The sequence below is a fragment of the Dermacentor albipictus genome, chromosome 2, assembly GCF_038994185.2.
Source record: "Dermacentor albipictus isolate Rhodes 1998 colony chromosome 2, USDA_Dalb.pri_finalv2, whole genome shotgun sequence".
NCBI classification, from domain to species: domain Eukaryota; kingdom Metazoa; phylum Arthropoda; class Arachnida; order Ixodida; family Ixodidae; genus Dermacentor; species Dermacentor albipictus.
Window position 1 is genome coordinate 44,360,473 of NC_091822.1, and position 24,656 is coordinate 44,385,128.

The 24,656-nt window shown below is 42.5% G+C and overlaps 2 non-coding genes across 2 annotated transcripts; one reads left to right on the forward strand and one right to left on the reverse strand.

Annotated features, from left to right (window-relative positions):
• Positions 1-1,088: 1,088 nt before the first annotated feature.
• TRNAS-UGA (transfer RNA serine (anticodon UGA)) lies at positions 1,089-1,161 on the forward strand. Its single transcript has one exon. It is a non-coding gene; the product is annotated as a tRNA-Ser (tRNA).
• Positions 1,162-14,335: 13,174 nt separating this feature from the next.
• Positions 14,336-14,410, reverse strand: TRNAS-UGA (transfer RNA serine (anticodon UGA)). The gene has a single exon. It is a non-coding gene; the product is annotated as a tRNA-Ser (tRNA).
• Positions 14,411-24,656: the final 10,246 nt, after the last annotated feature.

A 24,656-nucleotide genomic window follows, 5' to 3' on the forward strand; every position in this document is an offset into this window, starting at 1 on the left:
TTTGAAAGTTTTGCTACGTGGCATCTGTGTTTGCTGCCTGACCTTATGGCACCTTTACGAGCAATCTGCGGTTGATTGCAGCTGTTCAGGCTTTATCAACTGGCGAGGGGAAAAAATGCTGTGCCAGCAGTTTGGCTGCACACTCTGAGGTGCAAGCTATATTGAACCAGGTGTTCGGTAGACAGTACCTGTGCAGCCAAAACATGGTGTTTGAGCCCTATAGGCAACTGCGTTCACAACTGCCCACACGTGTGCTGTCACAACAGAAAGTTGAGAACAAGCAGCATTTTTACCGGTGTTCAAAACATTAGTGCAAGTCATTCTTTCACCAAGGCTGGTAATCATGCATATGAAATGAGAACAGGGCATTTGTGACGAACAAGGGGTTATGTGTCGAGTTTAATTAGATCAGTAACCTATGAGATGGAATTATAAAAAGAATACCATTTGTTCCTCAGTGGTCTCTTGTAGAGATGAGCATTTCCGGCAGTTTAGTTTTGACTTTTTATGTCTAGATTTGGTGTGCATATTGCAACTATAATTAACAGTCAGTGCTCTGTCCTGCCCAGTTTTTATGCTGTCTCTGTGGTATTTGCAATATTTTGCCGTTCAGCTGAGCGAAGTAAATGTCTACTATTACTAGTTCTCAAGTTCAACTTTTGTGCAGCGCTCCCAAGTTATAACTAGCCATGTTGTGTTCACATATGCTCTTGGATAATTGCACGAAGTGACATGGACACAGACTAGAAGCAGACAGGACGAGCGATAACTCTCAACTAAATTTTTATTAAAACGAAGAACATATATATATATATATATATATATAGTCGTATCATAAGCCAACAAACCTCGCTTCTCGTTGATTACATAGCGAGGGTCTCGAATCCAGCAACATTCATGCTTTCAGGTAGAATGTGTGGGTTTATTGACCAGCTGCCTTCACCCAAATAGATCACGTTCTCGTGACGCCTGCGGCAAAAAGGGCTTTCCACATCTGCCGCCAAGGTCTTTGAGTGGCGGCGCTGGCTAACACTCCCAGGGTTCTACTAGTACACATAAATACCGAAGAAAGTGGATAGGGAAAGAACGCCGCGGTAGCTCAATTGGTAGAGCATCGCACGTGAAATACGAAGGTTGTGGGTTCGGTTCCCACCTGCGACAAGTTGTTTTTTCATCCACTTTAATTTCCATTAATTTATCGTTTCTTTATTTCATTTATTATGCACAAGTAATTTCCCCTATGTTGTCCTCGGTGTCAGTGTTTGTTGGCTTATGATATGACTAATAAAAATTGGGACCCTCGGTTAACCCCCTCGCTTCGCGTTTATATAAATACATATATATATATATATATATATATATATATATATATATACATATATATATATATATATATATATATATATATGACAAGGTATGAAGAGATCAGTTAAACATGTCAGGAAGTAGGGAAGTCAAAAAAGGAAACAACAAAAAGACACAACTTCTGATTAACACACGTGTTGTGAAGATACTGAAATTCGCATTCTAACAGACAAAGATGCATGGATAACGCAAGTCCCTCCTAATCTTTTAATGCGGAATGCCTCGATTATTTCCCGTGTGGTTTGGCATTTGTGCCTCGAAAGAATTTTTGTGTCTTCAAACAAAGGTTTACAACCGCAATTGAAACAATGTGACCCTAGATGTGAAGCATTAGGGTTGTAAAGTGAATGTTTGTGTGCTTTTAGTCTAATATTAATGCACCTGCCGCTTTGTCCATTGTAAGTCTTGCCGCACTTGAGAGGAACCTGAAAAACTATACCAGTGTTACAAGGCACAATAAGGGACACATGTCTAACGCCGCAATCATCTTTTCTGTTTTGCCACCCTGTTCAAGTTTCCTATTTATCATAGGCACATGATAGACAACTTGCGGGGCCGAGAAAACTTTATCCACGTCATATCTATTGGCCACGTTCCATAAACCATGGGATAATCTATGAACATAGGGCACCAAAGCAAACCTTTTTTTCTGTTTTTCTTGTTTCTTAGCGGGGCCTTTTACCCATTTTGAAAGTTTTTCGCAGGTTAGTGATAATAAATGCATATGATAACTAGCCTTCTCGAGCCTATCTATTTGTTCTGAAAAACTTTCATATTGTGTGGACATGACTAGCTTACTCAGCACTTAAGTTGGCCATTACTAATCATGTCCACACAATATGAAACAAAGTTTTTCACAACAAATAGATAGAGAGGCATTCCACATTAAAAGATTAGGAGAAATTTGCGTTAGCCATGCATCTTTGTCTCTGTTAGGATGCGAATTTCAGTATCTTCACAACACGTGTGTTAATCTGAAGTAGTCTTTTTGTTGTTTCCTTTTTTGACTTCGCTACTTCCTGATATGTTTACCTGATGTCTTCATACCTTGTCATGTTCTTATGCTGCAGTTTTTTGCAATCACTTATATATATATATATATATATATATATATATGTTCTTCCATTCAATAAAAATTTAGTTGAGTGTTAGCGCTTATGCTGTCTGCTTCTAGTCTGTGTCCGTGTCGCTTCGCGCTAGAATCCAAGATCATGTTACTGTACCAACTCGCCCAACTTTCTATCCTTGTGTTCACATAGACACACTCAGACTTGTTCTTTCCTATGTGACCGATTACTTTTGTACTCTATAATAAGATGCAGTGCTTTTCAAATGAAAACATGTGATAGTTAGCAGTGAAGTTATTTAAAAAAAACCGTTCTGCTTAAAATTTAATTGAGCAAACTTGTGCCATTATTCGGTGCTTATGTCTTTGTATTTGTATGGTTTTACTCCTTATCTTCCTTTTTACTTTTAAAATGTGCGAACATTATTTGTAACCATTCCTCTTTAATGAAATAATAAACACTTCTGACATTTCGTCACAAACTTTACAATGATTTTGTTCAATTAGGTAACCTTAGACTAGCCGATTGTTATTCTGGTAGCTTAACTTACAATGCCTGTGGGATATTCAATGCAAGCACGTGGTGAAACTTAACTAAATTATTGGGTATAAGCAGGTCTCTGGCAGTAAATGGAGCATACATATATTTCAGGAAATAGTGCATGCCTATATATTGAATAGCATGCACAGCTACACATGGTTTTGTTCGTAAATGCTGAAACATTCGAAGTGGAAGCGCTTTGTTGCACTTTGTTCTTTAGCTTTCAGTGCTACCTTGTAAGTCATATGTGAAAATACTAGTAGAAGCATCCCGTAGAGATAAATGACTACTGTGATGAATACAGGTATAAAATGTTTGCTTAAAACGGCAAAAAACTGCTTGACAGGCAAACGTATGCTTCTGTAGTACTGCACTTGTTACCGTCGCCAATACATGCATTGCTTGCGCTCTATTGCATTCAATATGAGCTACAACAACGAGCTGTGGTGTCTTTCCCTCCTGGTCGAGCTGGTGTTGCTGCGAAAATTTTTGACCAAGAAAAATGGAGGTTTTTAATTATTTCTGAAATCCATGTAACATCATGCTTTTGGCTGTGTGCTGTTTCCACGGAGGGATAAGTACTGGTGCACCAAGGTGCGGGAGATCCTGTGTGCTTAGTGCAGCGCGCGTTGTTATTGCGCTCTGCATCCTGCCGGCAGTGTACTATCACTGCAGAGGAAGATTACGAAAAGCATAGGGTGTGTGCATTGCTGCAATCATGAAACGTAAATTTTTTGCCTGAAAGGGTGGCACGTTATGCTACCAGATGACGGACCAGAAGCGCAATATGACGACGCCTCACAGATACTGGCTCATACTGAACAAGGTAGTACCATAGCTAAGGCTAGGCATCATTCACAACAGCTAGTCTGCCCATTAACTACATGGCTGTAGTGAACGCTAAAATACTTGCAGGGATAACACCCTTTTGGAAGGGTGTTGTCCATGCTACACCCATATTGAAAGGGTGGTGTCTGTGTTACACCTCATATAGAAAGGGTGTTGTTTGTTTTACACCCATAAGCAAGGTGACGTCATATTAACACCCCTTCCTTTGTGGGGTGTTAATTTGCACCCCATTGCTTGGGGTGTAGCAATACACCCAAAAAGGGGGTCACCCATGGGACAAGTCATTTACACCCTTAAGGGTGTTAAAATTTTTAGGTTGTAATAAACACCTGGAATGCGGCGCTACGTTTTCAATTTCGCTTGGGTTTGTAGCGGTGCCTAATTCTCTGTTGGCGTATTCTTTTATGTAAATTCTGGCGAAGTTTCTGCCACCTAATTACTCGTCGATCGTTCCTGTCTGTTGCATCACTAGACTGTTTTTTTTCGTCCCGGGACACATTAGTGCTATTCAAAAGCACTAATTTTCGTGCCTCCGTTAATATCTTGTAAACTGGGGCCCTATAACGTAAAACTATTCCAATATGTTTCTGTTCCAATTTCCTGACGTCAAATTTGCGTAACCACCGACGCAAGCACCGGAAGGTCACCCACAGGGTTGTCTGTACAGACCAATCAAACACTCTCCTCGTTCATAGGAGGTCACTTTCGTTTGCTTGAAAAACGAATCACATTGCCTACACTGAGCGGCTTGTCGCATCTAATTGGCTGACAAGAGGCGAGGAGAACGCTCAAGTGGAGAGGGATCCGCTGGGGCAGAGCCAGTGCACTGAAAATCGATAACCGGATGAAGAGGGTGGTGGCAGCGTCTGCGATTGGTCGGCTTTCCCTTATTTAGCTTGTGGTGGCTGGTCGAAAATCGCGGCGGCATGCAATGGAAGCTTAAGAATGACGCTAAAGCTAACCATCACCAAAGCAGAGTTGGCAGAATGAGGTGGCAAACGTGCCGGAAGTGTTCGAAAATGTTACACGGCCACGCAAGAAGTTTTATTATACTCAAATACACCCATGCTCTCCGGCAGGTGCGAGTAGCCAGCGTCTCAACGATCGGCGGCAGCCATCTTTTATTCCTTTCGGAACGGGGCAGCCTGCGGCTATACCGAAGAAAATTCAGTTTTGTACGGCATATTAATGCATCTTTATCGCGTACACGTCACTTTGACGCTGTGAGTTTGTGCGGTTTTGTGACGTCGCGTGACAGGCAGGTGATGTGGGTGCAGTCCGAAAACTTTTTACCCATAGCCGAGGGCTAATGATGAAAAGGGGTCAAATCAGAAATAACTGTTTTTCTTTTTTATGTCAAATCATGCATAATCAGTGTGTACACATCATACCAGATGGGGAGCTATCGCGATTTTCGTGACGTCGCGTGACAGACAGGTGAAGTGGGGGTGGTCGAAAAAAGTTTTTGACCAGTCGTGGAGGGCTGATAGGAGAATTGGAATAGAAAGGTTTGGAATAGTTTTACGTTAAAGCTCCCCTGGTGTTTTCTTTACTTCTTATTGTGTTTTGCTTTTAATAATGTTGCTATATTAATTTACGCTCCTAAATGCCCATTTCATGCTATTTAATTCTTTAAGTTGTATGAAATTACATTACACGCTGCAGTGGTACGTAATTACACGGGATTGGTGGTCCGATCAATGATTATTTGTTCGTGCTTCAATTCGTGCCTACTCTATTGTGGCCCATTTTCTGCCGGGTCAATTTTCTCACACGCGCAACACTCGCAAGCTTGTTCCTGTACTTCCGCTATTACGCATTCACTTTGGCGTCCCTAAAATCTACAGAACTTGGGTTTCAGTTTATATTTGCATTAGAAAACGAAAATAATGTTGAAATTACTCGTAATTATATTAAAAATGATGCCCTGCTGCAGATTCGGTGGATTTGTTCAATTTGCAAGGTATTTTCGTAAGCAAGGAGCAACAGCTGCTTTTACGAAGTCTTAGGTAATAAGAAAGAATTATTTATTATTTCACTGACTTACGAAACCTACTGATTATATACAAAGGTGATACAAAGCTGAAAGTGGTCGACGATGCGGACGCATATTGAGGTAGAACAGCTTGAAACATCGCCTTGTGTGCACCGTGCTCAGCTGTCGCTGAGCACGGCGCTCTACAAAGCAGGCACGGAAAGCGCAGTTGTCTCGAAGGGACCGCTAATTTTTTCTGTTATTGCGTTAGCTGCACGAATGCGCGATTATGGACACAGAAATCTGCCAGAGCATTGGCTCTACCTTGTGCACCCTGCGCGTTGAATGAACCGCGGGATGTTTTTTTTCTGAACAGTTTTACAAGCAAAAGAAAATGTTAAAAAGAAAAAAAAAAAGAAATTGGCGATCCGCCGAGTAATAACACTGCATGATTAATGCTTATTAGCAGGTTTCACGTAAGATTTGGTACACTTGTCTCGCTTGAGTAGCGCTGAATGCCAACCGGGAGGGGAATTACCTACGAGAAGTGTCATGATAGAAGCAGAAGTGTGCTTTGATCCTTCTGCCGACCCTGGGGTCGCCTTGCATATATCCTGTATTGTAGACTGTTATCCCCTAAACTAGACTTGAAAAGCAGGTGACGGCGCTGCATTTTTCTTTTTCGTTCAATCTTTTACGCAATCTGACGTTAACTTCCCCTGAAAATAGTGCGCCGATTGCGACGCTCCTTTTTCAGGGCAAGTTCCGTTCGGGGGATGGCGCTAAATTGAACTTTAGCTGAGCTATTACGTCAGCGCATAGCGAGTTCTATTTACACGTTATTTAAATGTTTTATCTAGCCTGTTTGTTTCGTGGGTGTACTCTGCCTAAGCGAGAAAGCGCCATCCATACCCTACAGGCAGCGCCGTACATGTGAACTTCCCCTACGCACAATAGATACAAAAATGCGATCGATGCGTTTGAACTTGAACTTATATGAAAAGGCTCAGTGAACAACAACAACAACAACAACAACAACAACAACAACAACAACGACAACAGGGAAAGGGTGCACGGCTTCGCGCCCCAAAAAGTGTAGAGAAGTTAAGTAGCCGCTTGCGACGATTCAGCTGTGTGGTACGTACGAACGGCGAAGAAAGCGGTTGCGATGCAGCCTATAATGTGTAAAGTTAGGCAAGTTCTGAAATATTACGGGCCAAAACCACGATGAGATTATAAGGCAAAACGCGTGGGAAGTCGAACGACCAGCCAATACTGTGAAAGAAAAAGGGGCTGTGTCAGTTGAAAAGCACTCACGCACCAACCCTACGGCTTAGCTAGTAACCAGCCGTCGCTCTTGATGGTTGCGTGGCTGTGGTAATATCGGTTCGGAGAGAATGAAATGGATTGCTGAAGCACGGTAATGGATAGATCCAAGTCATTCTGGGTCTCAGAAATCGCAAGGCGTAGTTTAGGCGGGCTGCATCATCCTGGAGGAGTAGATGGTGTGTGTCGCTGGCGCGAAGCCCGAGGTAGTAGAACCACGATGTGTACAAAGGGTCTCACTAGACTTTCTACGGGGTGTTCTACAGGATAGGCTGCAGAGATGACGGGAAGGGATTCGGGCAACATGCATGAAATGACATTATGCCTTACCTAAGAGTTGCGTGTTCTGTGAGTACATGATTGTCTGACTAGAAGCGCCCAAAAAACATTATATGCCAGTCTGCAGTTCTCAGAAAAAAAGCAAATGTTAACTAACTACCATCCCGTTTCGTTGACTCCTCATTCTTGCCATGTACTCCAACATATAATTCACAAAGGTATCATGGATTACCTCTAATCCACTACCATAATAAGTAATTAACATCATGGTTTTCGTCGTGGTGTTAGCACCGTATCTTAGCTCGTTGAATACACGCAAGACATACGCACATCATAATGTTTTTGACTACCCTATTGCTAATGTTTCCTCTGGCATGCCACAGGAACCGACCTCGGCCAACTTCTCTTTGTACTTTACATTAATGACTTGCAGCATTACATTATTACCCACACACGTCTCTATGCTGTTGATTGCGTCCTTTGCCATGATATTCACTCCCCTCAAGATCGCATTGTTCTTAACGACGCACTCTCCCACTTTGGTTGATGGTGGGACACCAGGCAGACGAGTATAAACTTCACCAAAACCATTTCAATGACATTTAGTAGGTGTTTAACTTCTTCCCTATTCTCGTAGTCTTTCAATAATTCCTTGCTACTAAATGCACCTGGATAGAAGTCTCTCGGACTCGTATTTACACACAATTCTTCTTGGAGCGAGCATATTGTAGTAATATGTAATAAACGCTTAAAGAAATTCAGCAATCTCCAATGGAGCCTTCCTGTGGCTCTTCAAAAAACTAAACTGCTAACATACGAATCGTTATTCCACCCAATCCTTGAATACGCCTGTATAGTTTCGAACCGTTTTCATAAAAACGATATTAACAAGATTTAGCCCGTATAAAAAAAGGCTGTCCGTTTTATTTACTGTCGCTGCAATACAGATTATTCGCCTTCTTCTAACCTCTTTAGACCGAACCTAAATACGCTGGCAACACGTCGCACAACGAAAGCATAAGGTTCCCGCACACATTAATTAACTCTCCACGCTGTACCCTTTCAGATAAATACGTAAAGTTTTGTGGTCATTCTCGTACCCGTAGCTCTCACAATCTGAATCTCTTACCATTGCAACGCTCAAGTGGCATGTACAACCATAGTTTTTCCCCTCAACAATGGAACGCTGGAATGTTTTGTCCGGAAATGTTAGTTTTTTTGTCCCTTATCATCTTTTCGCAAGAACTTGACATGTGATGTTATGGTCCCCCCATTTATAGCTCAAGATGGGCTGTAGTATGTAAAACTAAGTAAGTAAATAAATAAATAGGTTACCAACGAAGTTTATATTTCGTGATAGTGCGAGGAATGTTAGGGCCAATGTGCAGACAAACTTGAAGTGTCTGTGTAATTTGGGGCTTAAATTATTATTGCTAATCTCTCGTCATTCGTCCGTTTAGAGATGGCATATCAAATGCTTCCAATGTTTCACCGCTTACCTGGAAAGTCCAGATACGGCGAAAATTTCCTATTGCCAGAAACTTAGGGCCGGTCTAATGCTTACGTGTATCAAAAGTTTCTAGTGCTTACCTAAATTGTGTTCCTTCAAAATAATTACTGATTATTCCTTTTTTCCCGATTCTTTGGCGTCATACGAGTCATGCGCTAGCTTTTCCCCCAGTTTTATTGTTGAACTATGCAAAACACGTTGTTTACATTTCATTCAAGCGTGTTTTCAGATACAGAAAGTAACAAGGGTGTTGCGATTATTTTTTGTTCTCTAGGAAGTTTTTTATTGAAGTGAATAAAATGATTCCGCAAATGAGAACTCACCTTATTTTTCTAGCGCTCGTAAAATTTTAGTGCTAAAGGATTATTAGCTGAGAGAATTGTGAAAATGGGACTTATGCAATCGCACAACCTCCCGACTTTGAAAGATTACATAAAAATCAAGAAAAATACATTCTGATGTCTTAACGCTTCGCATACTACACTAAGACAGCATTTTCAATTGAAATTACACAGATTGAATTTATTGAACAAATTTAGAGCATAAAAAAATACTTTCAGTTTTGACTTTTAGGAGCAAGCCAAAAGCTAGGCCTCTAGTGGAAATTTTGTGAGGCTGCTTATACAATCAATATTTTCGCTCAATACTGTGCATATACTGGTAACTCATGAGCACGCCATAAAATATATTCTGTGCCGCTTAGTTACTGTACTGTCGAATTCTGACGGCAATTCTCTAGTTCATCTTGAGGCGGCGGTCAGGGTTTCTTTGAATGTCGAATGCATACTCATGTCGGTTTTATGCTTTGGGGAGGGGTAGGGGGCACTTTTGTCTTGGTGTCTCGGAATATATGCGTGTTACTCAAAATAAAAATCAATTGGAAGTCAGTGCTTGTCTTCGTCGTTCCTTTGGTCCCTCTGTCTATGTCGGTGCTGTAAGTGATGTTCGCAATGGAATACCAACTAGCCCGTATCCAAACCCTGCTTAAAGCAACCGGATATGGAGTGCTGATGACCAGCTCTGCCGTTAACCACAGTTGGTTATTTGGAATTCAATCAAGTATTCGTACTATTTGTACTAATGGTTGTTGCTGAAATTCTGTATTGATTGCTATAAAAGTTGTCTAGCAGAAATAAATTTGTCGTCTGAAATTCTCTATTTTTGAAATTAAAGGACAGTCTTTGTCACAGCTTTGCGGCCTTGCTATATTACAGCGCAGGTCATTTACACAAGGCAGCTTTCAGCAATTAGTCTAAAAGGCACGATGCATAAAAAAATTTGTACTGTTTTAAATAAGCTGGCACATACTTGGTTAGATTAAATGAGCAAGACACGGTGCACTTTATGAAATACACACTATGCCGCTTTAGTAGAGGTAAATGCAGCGTATACAGATTCGACCCGCAACATGTTTCTTTGCTGCGGTCCATGTTGAAAGTGTTCTGCAAACAGTATCATGCCGTCATCATATTATGGTGAGATTTCAAATAAAAATATTTTGTGCAAGTGGAAAGCACATTTGAAAACCTGGCACATCTCAGAATAACTGCACGTTTCTACGTGGAGCATTGCCTGTATAGAAAAGGAATTTATGGAGATATGAGGGGGCAGCACGCACATTCTGCAAATAGTTCGAGTAGCAACTGATAGAAGAGAAGCTGATGCAACACATTCGGTGGTAATGTTATTGATTACTTTACTTGCATATGCAAAACAAGATGACACGAAGTTTTCGTTTCACAAGCAATACATCTTGCCTTGCTCGGGTTTTTCTCCACGGCCATGAAGCAATAATGAAACCACCTTTGCGCAGAGCGCTGCGTGACAACGCAAATTTCTACAAAAGCACCATGAATGGCTCAAACAGACTGAAATATTGACGGTTCGTGTACAATATTCCTAAATACAAAGACCCATGAGTTTTATACTATCATAAGGAAGACTATCTCATCTCTGTTGTGAACACAAGTATGTCTGCTCGCTCTGAGTATGTCAATTGCTAACTCTCCGACCTCCTTACTGGGTAGTGGAGCCTACAAGAACAGAATAGTGAGCTTTTATTCTTATAGGGATTTTATAAGATTATATAAGATTATAAGATTTTATAGGGATTATTCTTATATTCTTATTTTATTCTCCAGAAACCTGGAGGCTTACGAAAAGAGTTCTACTCAAATTGAGGACGACGCAACGAGCTATGGAAAGAAGAATGATAGGTGTAACGTCAAGGGATAAGAAAAGAGCAGATTGGGTGAAGGAACAAAGGCGAGTTAATGAAATCTTAGTTGAAATCAAGAAAAAGAAATGGGCATGGGCAGCACATGTAATGAGGAGGGAAGATAACCGATAGTCATTAAGGGTTACGGACTGGATCCCAAGGGAAGGGAAGCGTAGCAGGGGGCGGCAGAAAGTTAGGTGGGCGGATGAGATTAAGAAGTTTGCAGGCACGGCATGGTCACAATTAGTACATGGCCGGGGTTGTTGGAGAAGTATGGGAGAGGCCTTTGCCCTGCAGTGGGAGTAAACAGGCTGATGATGATGATGATTCTTATAAGTACTCGTTAGTGTCTCCCTTCAAACAACACCAATGAACATGTAATGAAAAAAGACATAAATAAACCACAAACACACAAACTGCTACCGGACGAGCACTTAAATACGCATAATTTGAGCAGGCTGTTTTGTCTAGGAAATTCTGCTAGAAATAAAAATTATAGAATAAGCAACTGAATGAAAATTAATTCCCAAGTCAGTTCATACTCTCCTCCAGTGCGAAAGACAAGACCGCAAAAACGTGACTATTTCACTGTAAAAACGCATTATCAAGTGATTACACACTGAAATAAATCTTCTATGTACACATTTCCCCTCTGGTATTGTTTATATTGATATTAAGCAAATACTTTCGTGTTGTGTTCTTATAACTTCTTTATAAACCATCTTCATAATCTCTCTTTATGGCTGTTAGCTTATCATAATGAAATAGGCTTTTATTAGCACAGTTCTTTATATAATTGTATTATCTTGTTATTTTGTATTTAGATAACAATCCACTGTGTGTAATTTTTCGTTAGATGCGCCCTCCAGCGGTTTATACAATTATCTTGTAAGCATTGTGAAGCAGAAGATCCCCCGCACAGTTCTGTTTTGGGACCTCCTAATGTACTGCTTGAGATGTATGCTTTTTTTCTCTTGCGCTATAGATAAAATCCGACTAAACTTCAAATTCAACTAATATTCTTTAAATCAGGATAGTTTACAAATAATTTGTAAACTATCCATATCAGTCTGCACACATCAGCATTGTCCCATCACCATGGTCCCTCGAAACAATTTTCACATGCCGCCGACAAAAGACATCGCAGCTGAAGGCGACGAAGGGACTACTTCGGTTTTTGAAAGAGACGGAATTGGACAAGCGGATGTGACAGTGATATCACGTACCACGCAAGAGTAATGGACTCTAACGGATGATGTGTGTGCTGTGCTATGTGTGCTCTCTCTCTCTCTTTCTCCTTTCCCAATCTTTCATCCCCCCATCCCGCTCCCATGTGTAGGATAGCAAACCGGTTAAGCTAAACTGGTTAACCTCCCTGCCTTTCCTTCTCCATTTTTCCTTCTTACCAGTTCCCTGAATGAGGTCTAATGCTGTGTGTCCGCGCAAAAGTGCAACATAAAATTCAGGTTTAAGAATAACCAACACGGTGACTGATCGAGACACAAGAAAAAAGAGTATTTATGAAGCGAGTCAGTCGTTCGCTTCAATACAGCTGAGTAGTGTCAGCATGAGCATGAATGAATTGACGGTGAAACGTACGGTACGGACACACGCCAGCTAATAAATAATTGAACAAGAGGCATTGCTTGCCTAGGTAACATTTACTGCTGAATTGGGCATTTGCTACAGCAGTCACAACACAACCTGTGCTCCCCATCGGCAATGCGGCTCGTTGTAGCGGCCACACAGCACGCCCAACATGTCCCTGCTCCAGGACGTCATGGCTTCTTTTCAGCTGCTCGCGCACCTTTAGTTGTCTTGCTAATAACTGTACCACGCCTCACGAGCGACTAAGACACACCACACGCTTGGTAGGCGCAAGCTACCTAATCGCGAAGCGTAAGAACGTGCTTAAAGCGACGAAACAAAGCGCGACACGACCGTTAGAGAAAGACAGAGCCGGCGATACTCTTCCCAGTATTCATCTCGGGAGCCGCGCAGCGCAGATGAGCTATGACTGCGCTTATGTTTGGCTGGAGCTGAAGCGTGTTCGTTTACGCCATGCATCTAGTTCAACTGAAAATAATAATGAAACTAAGTTCCATTAAAGTGTCGCAGAACGGTATATCAAGATGATAATATTCCATAGTTGAAAGATGTTGACACCCGCCGTGGTTGCTCAGTGGCTATGGTGTTAGGCTGCTGAGCACGAGGTCGCGGGATCGAATCCCGGCCACGGCGGCCGCATTTCGATGGGGGCGAAATGCGAAAACACCCGTGTACTTAGATTTAGGTGCACGTTAAAGAACCCCAGGTGGTCAAAATTTCCGGAGTCCCCCACTACGGCGTGCCTCATAATCAGAAAGTGGTTTTGGCACGTAAAACCCCATATATTATTATTTATTATTGAAAGATGTTGATGTTCGTTTGCTTTTGCACGTTTTCTACTTGACGTAGTACTTCTGCGGAAACCCGCAAGGTGGAGAGAAGTAATGAACAAAGGGAAAATGAGACATCCACCCGGGGTTTTCTTTGTAGCAATAGCTACGAACGGGTGGATGTCTCATTTTCCCTTTGTTAACGTTTTCTACGTGCTCATTTAGCCCGCCGCCATTGTGGCTGCGCACCGTCAGCGAACGTTTATCGTTCTACAAGACCTTACTGGAGTGGCTGTCGCCATCATGGGAATGTAGCAGTGTCTTTCCCGCGCGTTAGTGAGCAGGCAAAACTGATGCATTCCTGGCATTCTCTAATAAACGCGACATTTGATGCAAATTACGAACAACTCTCTCTTATACGTCAAGAACACAAAAAAGAAAGAAAAGAAAATGGCGCCATTATATTCCGCTGCAGCGTACCATACGTCTTATTACAAAGCACCTTTCTCGCCCTACAATACAGTATTCGGCTTCCTCGACGCTTTTGTTTTGTCAGTCCTAGAGGCGCGCGCCTTGGAGTCGTAGTACTCCAGGGTGCGCCCGCGTGCGCCCTTCAGCATGCGGCCGCTGTCAGTGGGTTTCCCGTTTCAGAAGACGAAACAAAGGCGACTAAAGGGAGCATCGATACATAAGGACATGGAAAAGAATGTTGAATAGTAATATATACTGAGCAAAGGAAGAATCACACATCCACCTGTTCGTAGCAATTGCTACAAAGGAAACCCAACGGGTTCCTCTAAAGAAAAGCCTCAGAGTTGAAGAAAAATTTGTCCTGGTCCGGGACTCGAACCCGGGACCACCGCCTTTCAGGGGCAGCCGCTCTACCATCTGAGCTAACCAGGCGGCTAGCAGATGGGAGGGCGAAGTCGAATTTGTCGGCAACACGAAGCAAAGGCAAGTGTTTGACGTAGTATATAGTTCTGCGGAAACCCGCAAGGTGGAGTAAAGTAATGAGCAAAGGAAAAATCAGACATCCACCTGTTCGTAGCAACTGCTACGAACAGGTGGATTTCTGATTTTTTCTTTGCTCATTACTTTCTCCATCTTGCGGGTTTCCGCAGAACTACTACGTGAAATATATATTCACTCATCATAATGCATTGGCCTTTAGTTTTTGTGCATGTATACAAATGTCTGTTTTATACCACACACTAAAATGCCTGCTGTGGTGACCGGGACTTTTCACTACATTGAACCGTAGTGATAATTCACGCCTCAACGTCGTTTGCCACAATATTCTGCCATGTATGCTAATTGTTTCGGTGACTCGCTTTTAGATTATAATGGCACGTATGCAGTACAGATCACACACCAATGAATTGCTGCTGCCTCATTCGAGCATGATCTCGTGCCAGATGTAAGCTTTCTTGACAACTGGTACCAATCAGAATCTTAATTTCGTCTAACCTACCTCAGTTCCCCGGCCGTGCACCATATCATACAAGTTGTTCCCTGTTGAAAACACCATATCAGGATGGCAATAGGACACAACCATCAGAAAACTTGCAATCCATAAAGTAGGTTCCCTAGGTCACGAATGACAAGTCTTTTTATAGGTTACAAACTAAAGATTACAAGCCATTTGGTGTTGCAGTAAGCTTTAGAATTGCTGCTTCGATACATGTAACCTCTAGTCATGACGAAAATTAAGAAAAAAACAAAGATCAAGTTGTTCTTATTTAGCGAGTGACCTTTATGTTATGGGTTACTTGGAACTATAGGTTAACTTAAACGTTAATATAAGTCATAGATTCCTCTAAGGGAATAAGAAATGAGCAGCACGTTTTAACACCCATGGAGGCAACTTAAAAGCGCCTCCATGCAAACCTTCAAACTAGCCATATTCAGGTGATTGAGGCGTAGCTGCAGGCCGGACGGTCATTGTGGGAAGGTGGCAACCGACCTGTATGTTTGCATTTATTTGGACGTCAAATGCAGATCGTAGGGGCTGCACTGTAGTTCGCAGCAAATCCAAGTGTTCAAGGTTGCATCTTCTGGTACAGCTTGTTTCGTCAGTGAAGTGACTAGTTGGGTGTCACTGGTTGCTCAAGTAAAAGTAATTCAATTCCAGTAAGTGTACTAGTCTGATGTGAACTCACCATTGAAGTCTATCATAATTGAGAATACAGAACACCCTTCACGTTACAAGCGCAATCTGATTGGACAAAGCTCTTTCGCTAGATCATATTCGAGAACATTCAATCATTTCTGCATAGTGTGGGTGCGTCCTTGGCTTATCGAAAATATATATCTAGTACAATTCGGTAAAAAATGGTAACCATCAGAAGGAAAGCACTGTGCACCTAATAATATAGATTTTTTTTTAGGAAATACAAGGTCTGCCATTTGACCAGATTATCCCATGAATAAAACGTTGTTTGCTACCTGGTTAGTAAAAATATGGAACTTCTTATGTGATATAACGAGTTGTCTATACGCCATACCTAAAGAAGCTGTATCTTAAGTCAGTGAATATAAAACATCATCAACCTTGGTACATTCCTTAAGTAAACTAAATATGAGGTCTTTCTTTGAAGGTATTTTCCTCGTCAGAGCCCGAAGACCTAATTTGCCATACCAGCGTTACTTTTACAATCCACTCGAAAGACTGGACAGCTTTACTCTAGTCATTCCATATGTTTCTGGAAAATCGTGGGGGCCATCCAAATCTTCCTTTCTGCAGCTATACCAGGTACTTTTCTTGGCTAGCTCCACTACAGTGCACCTATACTTTCTTGGACTAGCCCATCTGCCACACGCTCACTTGAAAGTGCTCAGGCTTGCGCACTAAGAATTCGCCTAGGACTGCCACAACGTGCTTCTACTTGGGGTACTATTGCAGAGGCGCGCGCGTGCCCAGCTCGAGTTTATCTGCAACATGAACCATTGCGAGTGCATGTCTAGGCACAGGAATCATTTACATACGAACGTCACAAGCATATGGCCTGTCACCGCCTACTCAGAAGCTGTGTTATCACCGCAAGATTTACTGCCATCGGACTTCGAACCGCATGACATACCGGAAGTTCCACCCTGGACCATGGTTAAAGCAACGCTGACACTCAATCTCCGGAATAACGAAGGCGTCGGAAACACCGCTTGCTGGGCTCAAGCACTTCGCGGTATCCTAGATAGCTTACATGTATGGATATACCGAACAGGTTTTTGCAGATGGTTCTGGGACTCAGACCTTCTCCGCGGCAGCTTACATGGTAACTGCAATGGGGATCGCGCTACGGTTCAAGATAGGACACATAACGTCGTCTAGTTGAGTGGAGTTCTAGAAGCACTCTACTGCATACTTAACAATGCCTCGAGGAATGGACATTGTTTTGTGACTCAAAACCAGCACTGTAACTAATCAGCTATTACATGAAACACAGAACCGCACATGGCCCGCTGGTTTATGATAATATTTCTCTGCTTGCTGAAGCGTCTCAATCTGGGCATACCATCGTGCTGCAGTGGCTTTCTAGTCATTGCGAAATCACTGGAAATGAGCAGGCTGGCACGGAGGCAAAAAGGCACACACTGACACGAAGATTATAAAACTCAATTTTTCCCGGCGTGACATTACTGCCTTGCTCCGTAACGCCAGCAAAACATGAATGGCGAGCCATTGGGCCAACCCCGAGCATCGGCAAGAGCGCCTGCATAGATTTGACTCTGGTTTGCAATTCAGGCTTCCACTTCGGTTGCGGAGGCCAGGAAACATTCATTCACCGATTACGACGGCTCGGTATGGCGTACACTCACCGATACCTTCACAAGATTGGACAAGAACAGGACCCTAACTGTAACGTCACTCACACTCCCAAAAAGATCGCTTAAGTCTAGTGTTTTGTCAGCTTGGACTCCCGCCTGTTTTCGGTAGAGAAACGTTTAGGTGCGTGGAGAGGAGTTCACCATGCCCAAAGCACCATAAAGTAACTCTGAAACTTTCTGCGTGAGACTGGCTTAGACGATCGCCTCTACAACCTGTGAGACGTGCAGACTGTGCTAAATCTATTCGTGCGATAGCGTTTTGTGAGGCCATGATTACTCCTGCGCGTATTATGTCTACAGCGTGCATCCGCGTATTGGACAACGTGTATATAGTAGCACATTATCACCTGCCCGTATCTCCTAGGTCCCCTTGCCCAGTAAGGAGTAGCACGCCAGAGACACGCTCTCCGGCCGAGTTCTCCTCCTTTCTCTTCACTAAAAGCTACTCTTTCTCCCCCTCATAGGCATAGCTTAATACAGGTAATGAAGGGCTTTGATCTTGACAGATCACGCCTTGCGAAAGAAAACTGCACCGCCTCACAGATTCTCACGATTCATTTTCCGTAAATATGGGTGCTTTTTGAAGAAGCCAAGACTACTTCTTTAACTGCCGAGGGATAATTATATAAAGTTGTGAAAGAAACAGTAAGTAATTTCTGTACTGTTCTAATTTCTCATTGAGTTGCTCTAACTCGCTGTCAAACATAATCTGTGCTGAAAGTGTGGCGTCATTTTCCTGTTGGAACTCGCTCATGGTGCAGGGCCCATGGAGACACTGGCTGAATTGCAGATTCAAGTTGGTTCCTTAGGGCACATTGACCTGCACAATCAGTATACCAGATATCTGTTCATGGAGATTCCATGCATTATATTGTGTAGCTTGGACAAGGGCTGCTGGGGCATCCTGTTTATCTTGCAGCAACGTTGGTGCACTCCCTAATCGCATAATGCGACTATGCTGTCTTTGCTAACGAGAAAACCGAAGCGGGGGAAGGAGAGGGGCGATTAACTGATGTCCACTTCAGTGCTCAGGGCGCATTTCGCAACGCAAGAAGATATCTTGCCATTTTGCAAAAATTATGGCCAGAGGGTTTTTACGTATTGCCGTTGCTGAAGAACTAAATACGGAAAGTTCGTGTTCGAGAATATTATTTCGAGGGGGGGGGGCACGCGCAACGAATGTATTTATTTATTCATTTGCCAATTTATTATATTTCGATATTCCTTAGGACCCTCATAATATATGGGGTGGGGGAGGGGGGTCTATGCATGGCAGAAATTGTCCATTATTCAGAAATAAACATAAGAAAATAGCAACCATTTTGCAAGGGCCAATATACAGCAGTGACTTCATGCAGGCAATACAAAAGTAATGCACCATGGGCTCCCCAGCCAGGCCTTTTGCAGTAAAGAGAACGTATTTTCTTTTTTTAAAATTAGAAGCGATGTCATTGCAACCTTGGCCGCCTCTTCAACTTGGTTCCGTTTCTTTTATGCTACACCAATTTACGAATATATATATGCGTCTCTTTTTGGGGCTTGCCTATACATACAAACCCATAGCGCATCTAAAAATTGAAAATAAAGGCTATCGACAGCGTGAAGAGGCGAAATTCGTAACCGTGGGTGCTGCAGAAAATAAATGGTTATGGCTGACTTCGAGACTCGTATATCACTGTCCCTACGCCATTACGGCAGGCAGTAAACGACGCCGAGACAAGAGCAGGAGACGCCGCATCACACCGGCGAAATCTTGTTGCGTTATTGCCAACTTCGATGTGAAAGCGCTGCCGGATAGCAGGTTGGCGTCGTCTTTTCAACCTTGAGCTCGGGAATGCACGAAGAAGGCTGCTACGTGTGGATTTGCTGTCTGTTCGCTCTTAAAATGCGTTCCGGGTGAATTCGAGAGTTGCGCAACGTGCGATTGCTCAGCGTTCTTCTCCTGAACGGTTTTTGATGACACCGCAAAGCAAGTGAACGTTGCGGTTTCGTTATGAAGGCAGTATCGTGTAACAGGCGAGAAAATTAAAGACTGTGTTTGTGCTGAGCAACTATACAAGCTGTGTCCACGTGCCTCTAGAGCGATATTAAAACGCAATTTTCAAGGCGAGCGCATATTGAAAAATAAAAATATGCTTCTTAGTTCGTGGGCGCCCAACGTCGTAGTGCTGCGCCCTCTATTGCCTAGAAACGAAGGCGTGTTCTCACATTACGAATTTGCTGACTTCATATTTAAGGAAAAAAATACAGCTTGAGTGGGAAACGATGCTATAGCGAAGTGCTGCGCTGCAGAAAACTACAGTGTTGTCGGAGCGCCTCGAAATACGTGTTGTGTGATTTTGCGGTTGCTTTTAACTTGGCTCCTTTTGTTTACACTTAATTTGTCCAGCGCAATCCCATGGTCGTGTCGTTCTTCATAAGGTAACAAACGCGCGATGCGTGTGTGCATTGCAGATCGTTTAACTATTTCATACAAAGAAGTGTGGTTCTTGTTGAAAACAAAGTGTAATTAAGAGTAAATAAAGGCTAAATGAAGACTAAAAAATGGAGTAAAAGGTTTTAGAGGGAACAATGAAATTTGAAGCGCATAACCCACAAGCTGGTTTAGTTTTTGAAGCTTACTTTGAGAAAGTCGGAACAGTCACTATATTCACAACGAAGTTCATAGGTTCGCAAGAGCAAGTACCAGTTGATCGATACGTTAAACACATTTCCAGAGGCGGCGGTCCAACTGCGAGCAGAACTTAGGAACTAATTATTTGGAAATTTTGTCCGAGATTTTTCTTTTATTGAGCAGAAAGCAATTCTGTCTCTGCTGCGAGTCGGACCATGAGCTGGCGAGCGAGGCACGACTAATTGGCCCCTTCTGGCTAGAACCCCTCCTGGCTAGGATCTCTGTGCGAGACGATCCCCTACCCAGAAACACTATCTCGAGGACCACAAGTCCTTATAAGCAAGCAAAAAGCAGGATTGCCCATCACGGACGACATGATCGCCTCAGCGCAGTTGCGGCGGCAGCGCTATGACCCATACCGCGAGTAGTCACTTCTCGAATGTTAGCTGTTAAGCTGATTAATGGAGACCGATTGTAATGTCCGCCACCACGTGTGGTAAGGTAAAGACATTCTGGGATATGTAATGAACTAAGGAGTTCACATCATCTGAGCAATACATCGGACCATAAGCTATGTTAAAGAGGCACTTACCTCACTATGTATCTTCGCGTGAGTAGCTTTCATAGTGAGCTATACAGAGCTCCCTTCCCCTTACTCACTTTCTCGAGTGGACCTACACCCACCATTTCAATAAATTATGCTCTCGTTACGTAGGCACAAAATCGATAAGATCAAACGGCGCCCAGCTCATTGTTTTCAAAGAAAGTGCAAAATGAAGAAAGTAGTTAAACAAAATACATGCTTAGCACGGGATAACCGATAGTATCCCATATAATCTAGCAGCATGATGGTGTCTGTATTTGCGGTAAACAAGAGATGCGCGCGCAATATGCGCATGCGTGAGGTTGTTGCAGTGAACGGTAAGTGGGAAGAGAAAAAAGAAAGAATGCGTGCCCCACAACTGTTGTTTACTGTTAGGAAGTTCATTTAAAACTATCACACTATTCATAGGTCTTGATATTGGCAGTGTCAGTTTTATCAATGTACCCTTTAATTTCCTGCGCCATTAGATGAGGTTCAACCTAGCTTGTCACGGCGGGGAAGTAAATCTAAGCACTGCAATTGTTTTCTGCATGCCGTCTTGTCTATAGTGTATCTGGCTTAACACCTATGGGACAGTTCCATTGTTGGCTTCATTGATTTCCTTACTTTTTACTTGCAATTTGCTTTGCGATTATTCTCTAACTCATATGCCTCTTGTCGTGTTTGTGTGCCTACTCTCAGAAAAAAAAAGTTATAGTATTTGCTACCTTTAGGTTATTCACTGTTATTACACTTTTCCTTACTAACTGCAGCTAGTAACTTTTACTACCCTTACCATTACTAACTACAGTAGTAACTATTCATAGCGTTGCCGTTACTAACGCTGTTGCTAGCAGGTTAGCGAAATATGTAGCAAGCAGTTACTGGCCTCAAGGTAGCAAGTACTACTACATTTCTTGTAAGTTCCAACCCAATATTATTTGGCTAGGTGCCCAGGGCAATTTTCTGTCCAGTCCCGTTGGACGCTCCGTGTCGTGTCCCAAAAATGAACACACGAATATCTGTTTACTCAGACTTCCACACGCTTACCGCTTGCTACTTTCTGCACAAGTCTCCAACGTGTTAGTTTGTCAGCCAGCATTGTGGCTATAGTTTGTATAAATATTTGCCTAAACTTCATCCTTCTTGCTTCAAATGGCTTTCCAAACACATTATTTTAAACGAAATAGTGTTTTATAAACACCGTCAAAATTGGCCGATGGCAGGATTCGAAACCGCTACGTTGAGTGGGAAAGCCCGATATTGAAACAATTACTTTTCGGCCTGCACGCTCTTCACTGTAGCTGCTCCTCTACATCGCGCGAACCATGGCTCCTGCCCGCTGAAGTTTGCGTCCGTTCATGCACTGTGCGTCCCCGCTTTGGAAAGCGAAGACGGCGCATCCCGTCCGGATCCTGATATCTGGATGGTACCACTGCTGTCGCACGTGTACATCAGCTACCGCGCAACATTTGGGCGCAGGATGACGCCAATGGACTCTGACGTCGGCACACGCCCACCGCTTATAAAAGGACCTTCACCGGCTCCTTCATTCAGTGGACACGGCAACTCGTCCGTAGCTGTGTCGACTGACATACCGTTGTTCGTGCAGGTTAGTAAAAAAATATTGGTTTCCGTAGCAATTTCCTCTGTTTGGTCATGTTGCCGTGTCCACACATCCTTTGGAATTGCTTGTGATTGTGAATGTGATTGTTTGTCAGTGGTGAGGATGTTGCTGTTAATATCCGGAGACGTTGAAGAAAACCCTGGTCCTTTGACTGACGAGATGCTTAAGGAACTACTTGAAACGCAGAAGACAATCCTGCTTAAGCTCAATGAAATACAAGAAAATCAAGCTTCCTCTGATACTAGTTTGCAACTTGTTGAAAACAGGCTATCAACGATAGAAAATAAATTGCTGTCTCTAGATGAAACACGTGACAGGCTCACTAAAATTGAGAATTTAGTTATCAGGAATGATGCTAGTTTGGCTGTGCTCGGCAGTAAAGTTCATGATTTAGAAAACCGATCTCGACGAAACAACATAATTGTACGCGGAGTTGTGGAAGACGAGCAGGAAAGTGAGGAAGTGCTAATGAAAAAAGCAAACGAGGACATATTCGAAGGTATACTCAAACTTAAGTTAGGCTCCACCGAGAAGATTCACAGGCTCGGAAAGAGGATTCCTGGTGTGAACCGCCCGATCACAATAAAGTTCGTAGATTTCAGGGACAAGAAAAGAATAATATATAATTGTTTCAAGCTCCAAGGCACCCAGATTAGTATTAGCGAAGATTATTCTAAAAGGATTGTTCAATTACGAAAGAAGCTGTGGCATTCTTGCTCTGAAGAAAGGAAAGGTGGAGCAGAAGTAGCATTGATCTTCGATAAATTGAAAGTTAATAATGTAGTGTTCGGTTGGGATGAAGATAAACATAAAAGCGTCAAACTTGTGCAACCACTTCGCGCAAGAAACACCTGACAACCCCGCACAATAAAGGCAAAGTTTATTATTATTAATGTGAACGCCAGAAGTATCCTAAATAGGTTGAAATCCCAGAGAGCATTGTGTTGGAGGATGAATCAGATGTTATGGGTATAACAGAGACATGGCTGCGTAAGGATGTAAGTGATGCAGAGGTCACACCCCCTGGGTGTTCAATTGTCAGAAGAGATAGGGAAGGTCGAGGTGGCGGCGTAGCATTCTTGATTAAGAACGGTGTACCATATGCATGCTATTCTCGAGACCGAGAAAGCGATGGAAATGGTCTGGATCAAAACCAAGTTGGGTGAACGTCAAGTCCTTATTGGTTGTATTTACAGGGCTCCTAACTCACCCGTTGATGTTATTTTGCATTTAAGAAAATTTATGGAGTCTAACATGCATCAAGGCAATAATATTATACTTTTAGAAGATTTTAACTTTCCCGGCATTGATTTTCCGACACTTTCACCGGGACCGACTGAAGTTTCAAGTTTCGACCAGCTTTTGGACCTAGCTTTATGTTTAGGCCTAACCAAGGTTGTGACAGATTATACAAGAATCTGTGAGACTAAGTCATCAATGCTAGAGTTAATTTTTCTGTCAAATTCTTTATTATCATATCTAGAAATATGTAAAACGGAGGATGGTCTTTCGGACCATAAAATGGTGCAAGCATTTCTAACCTTAGGACCTGAAACATACCCATGTACCCTTCATAAAACATTTTTGAAGTTTTCCTCTGCTAATGATGTTGCTGTGCTAAACTTTTTAGAGCGTTCTTTCGACCATTCTGTTCATCTCTTCGAGTCAAATGCTAGTAAAGATGATTTATGGCACTACTACTTTGCAATGGTCATGGATTGTATAAAAAACTACATACCAAAGTGCTATAAAAGAATTAAAAGGAAAAATCATTGGATTACAAGGGAAGTTATGCATCTAAAGAGATGATTAAGGAAAAAACGTGGGGGCTGTTCGAGGAATCCAACCCCCGATAAGAAGATCTCAATTCAACACATCGCCATGACCTGAAATGCCTTATAAAAGAATGTAAACACAAGTTTTATAATGTGACACTTACGAAGTTCCTTGAAGAGGCGCCGCAGAAGTTCTGGCGGTATGTCAACCCATCCACAAAACCGTTATCCTCAGAATTCTGCAGTACTGCTGCAATGCAAGCTGATAATTTTAATGCTTACTTCGCATCCGTTTTTCTAAACATAATAGTAATACACCTCATGTAGGCTACACAGCTGCTAGACCACCCATTGCAGACATTGACATCAATGAACAAGGCGTTTTAAATCTTTTGCTGAATATTGATATTAAGAAGAGCCCTGGTCCTGATGGCATTCCAAGCGAGTTTTTACGTAGATATGCAAAATGAAACTCTAAATACCTAACTAAAAATTTTCAGTTCTGTGTTGATAGTGGTTGCTTCCCGGTAGCATGGAAACGCGCAAAAATCATACCGATACAAAAGTGGCAGTACTGCGGAAGTGGCAAATATTAGACCAACTTCTATTACAAGCGCGTGTTTAAGCTCATCGAGCACATTATTTATAAACAATTAGTTTCTTATTTGCACAAATACAACTCGTTTTTTCCTGGACAGCATGGTTTCCGGAAACAGCTCTCTACA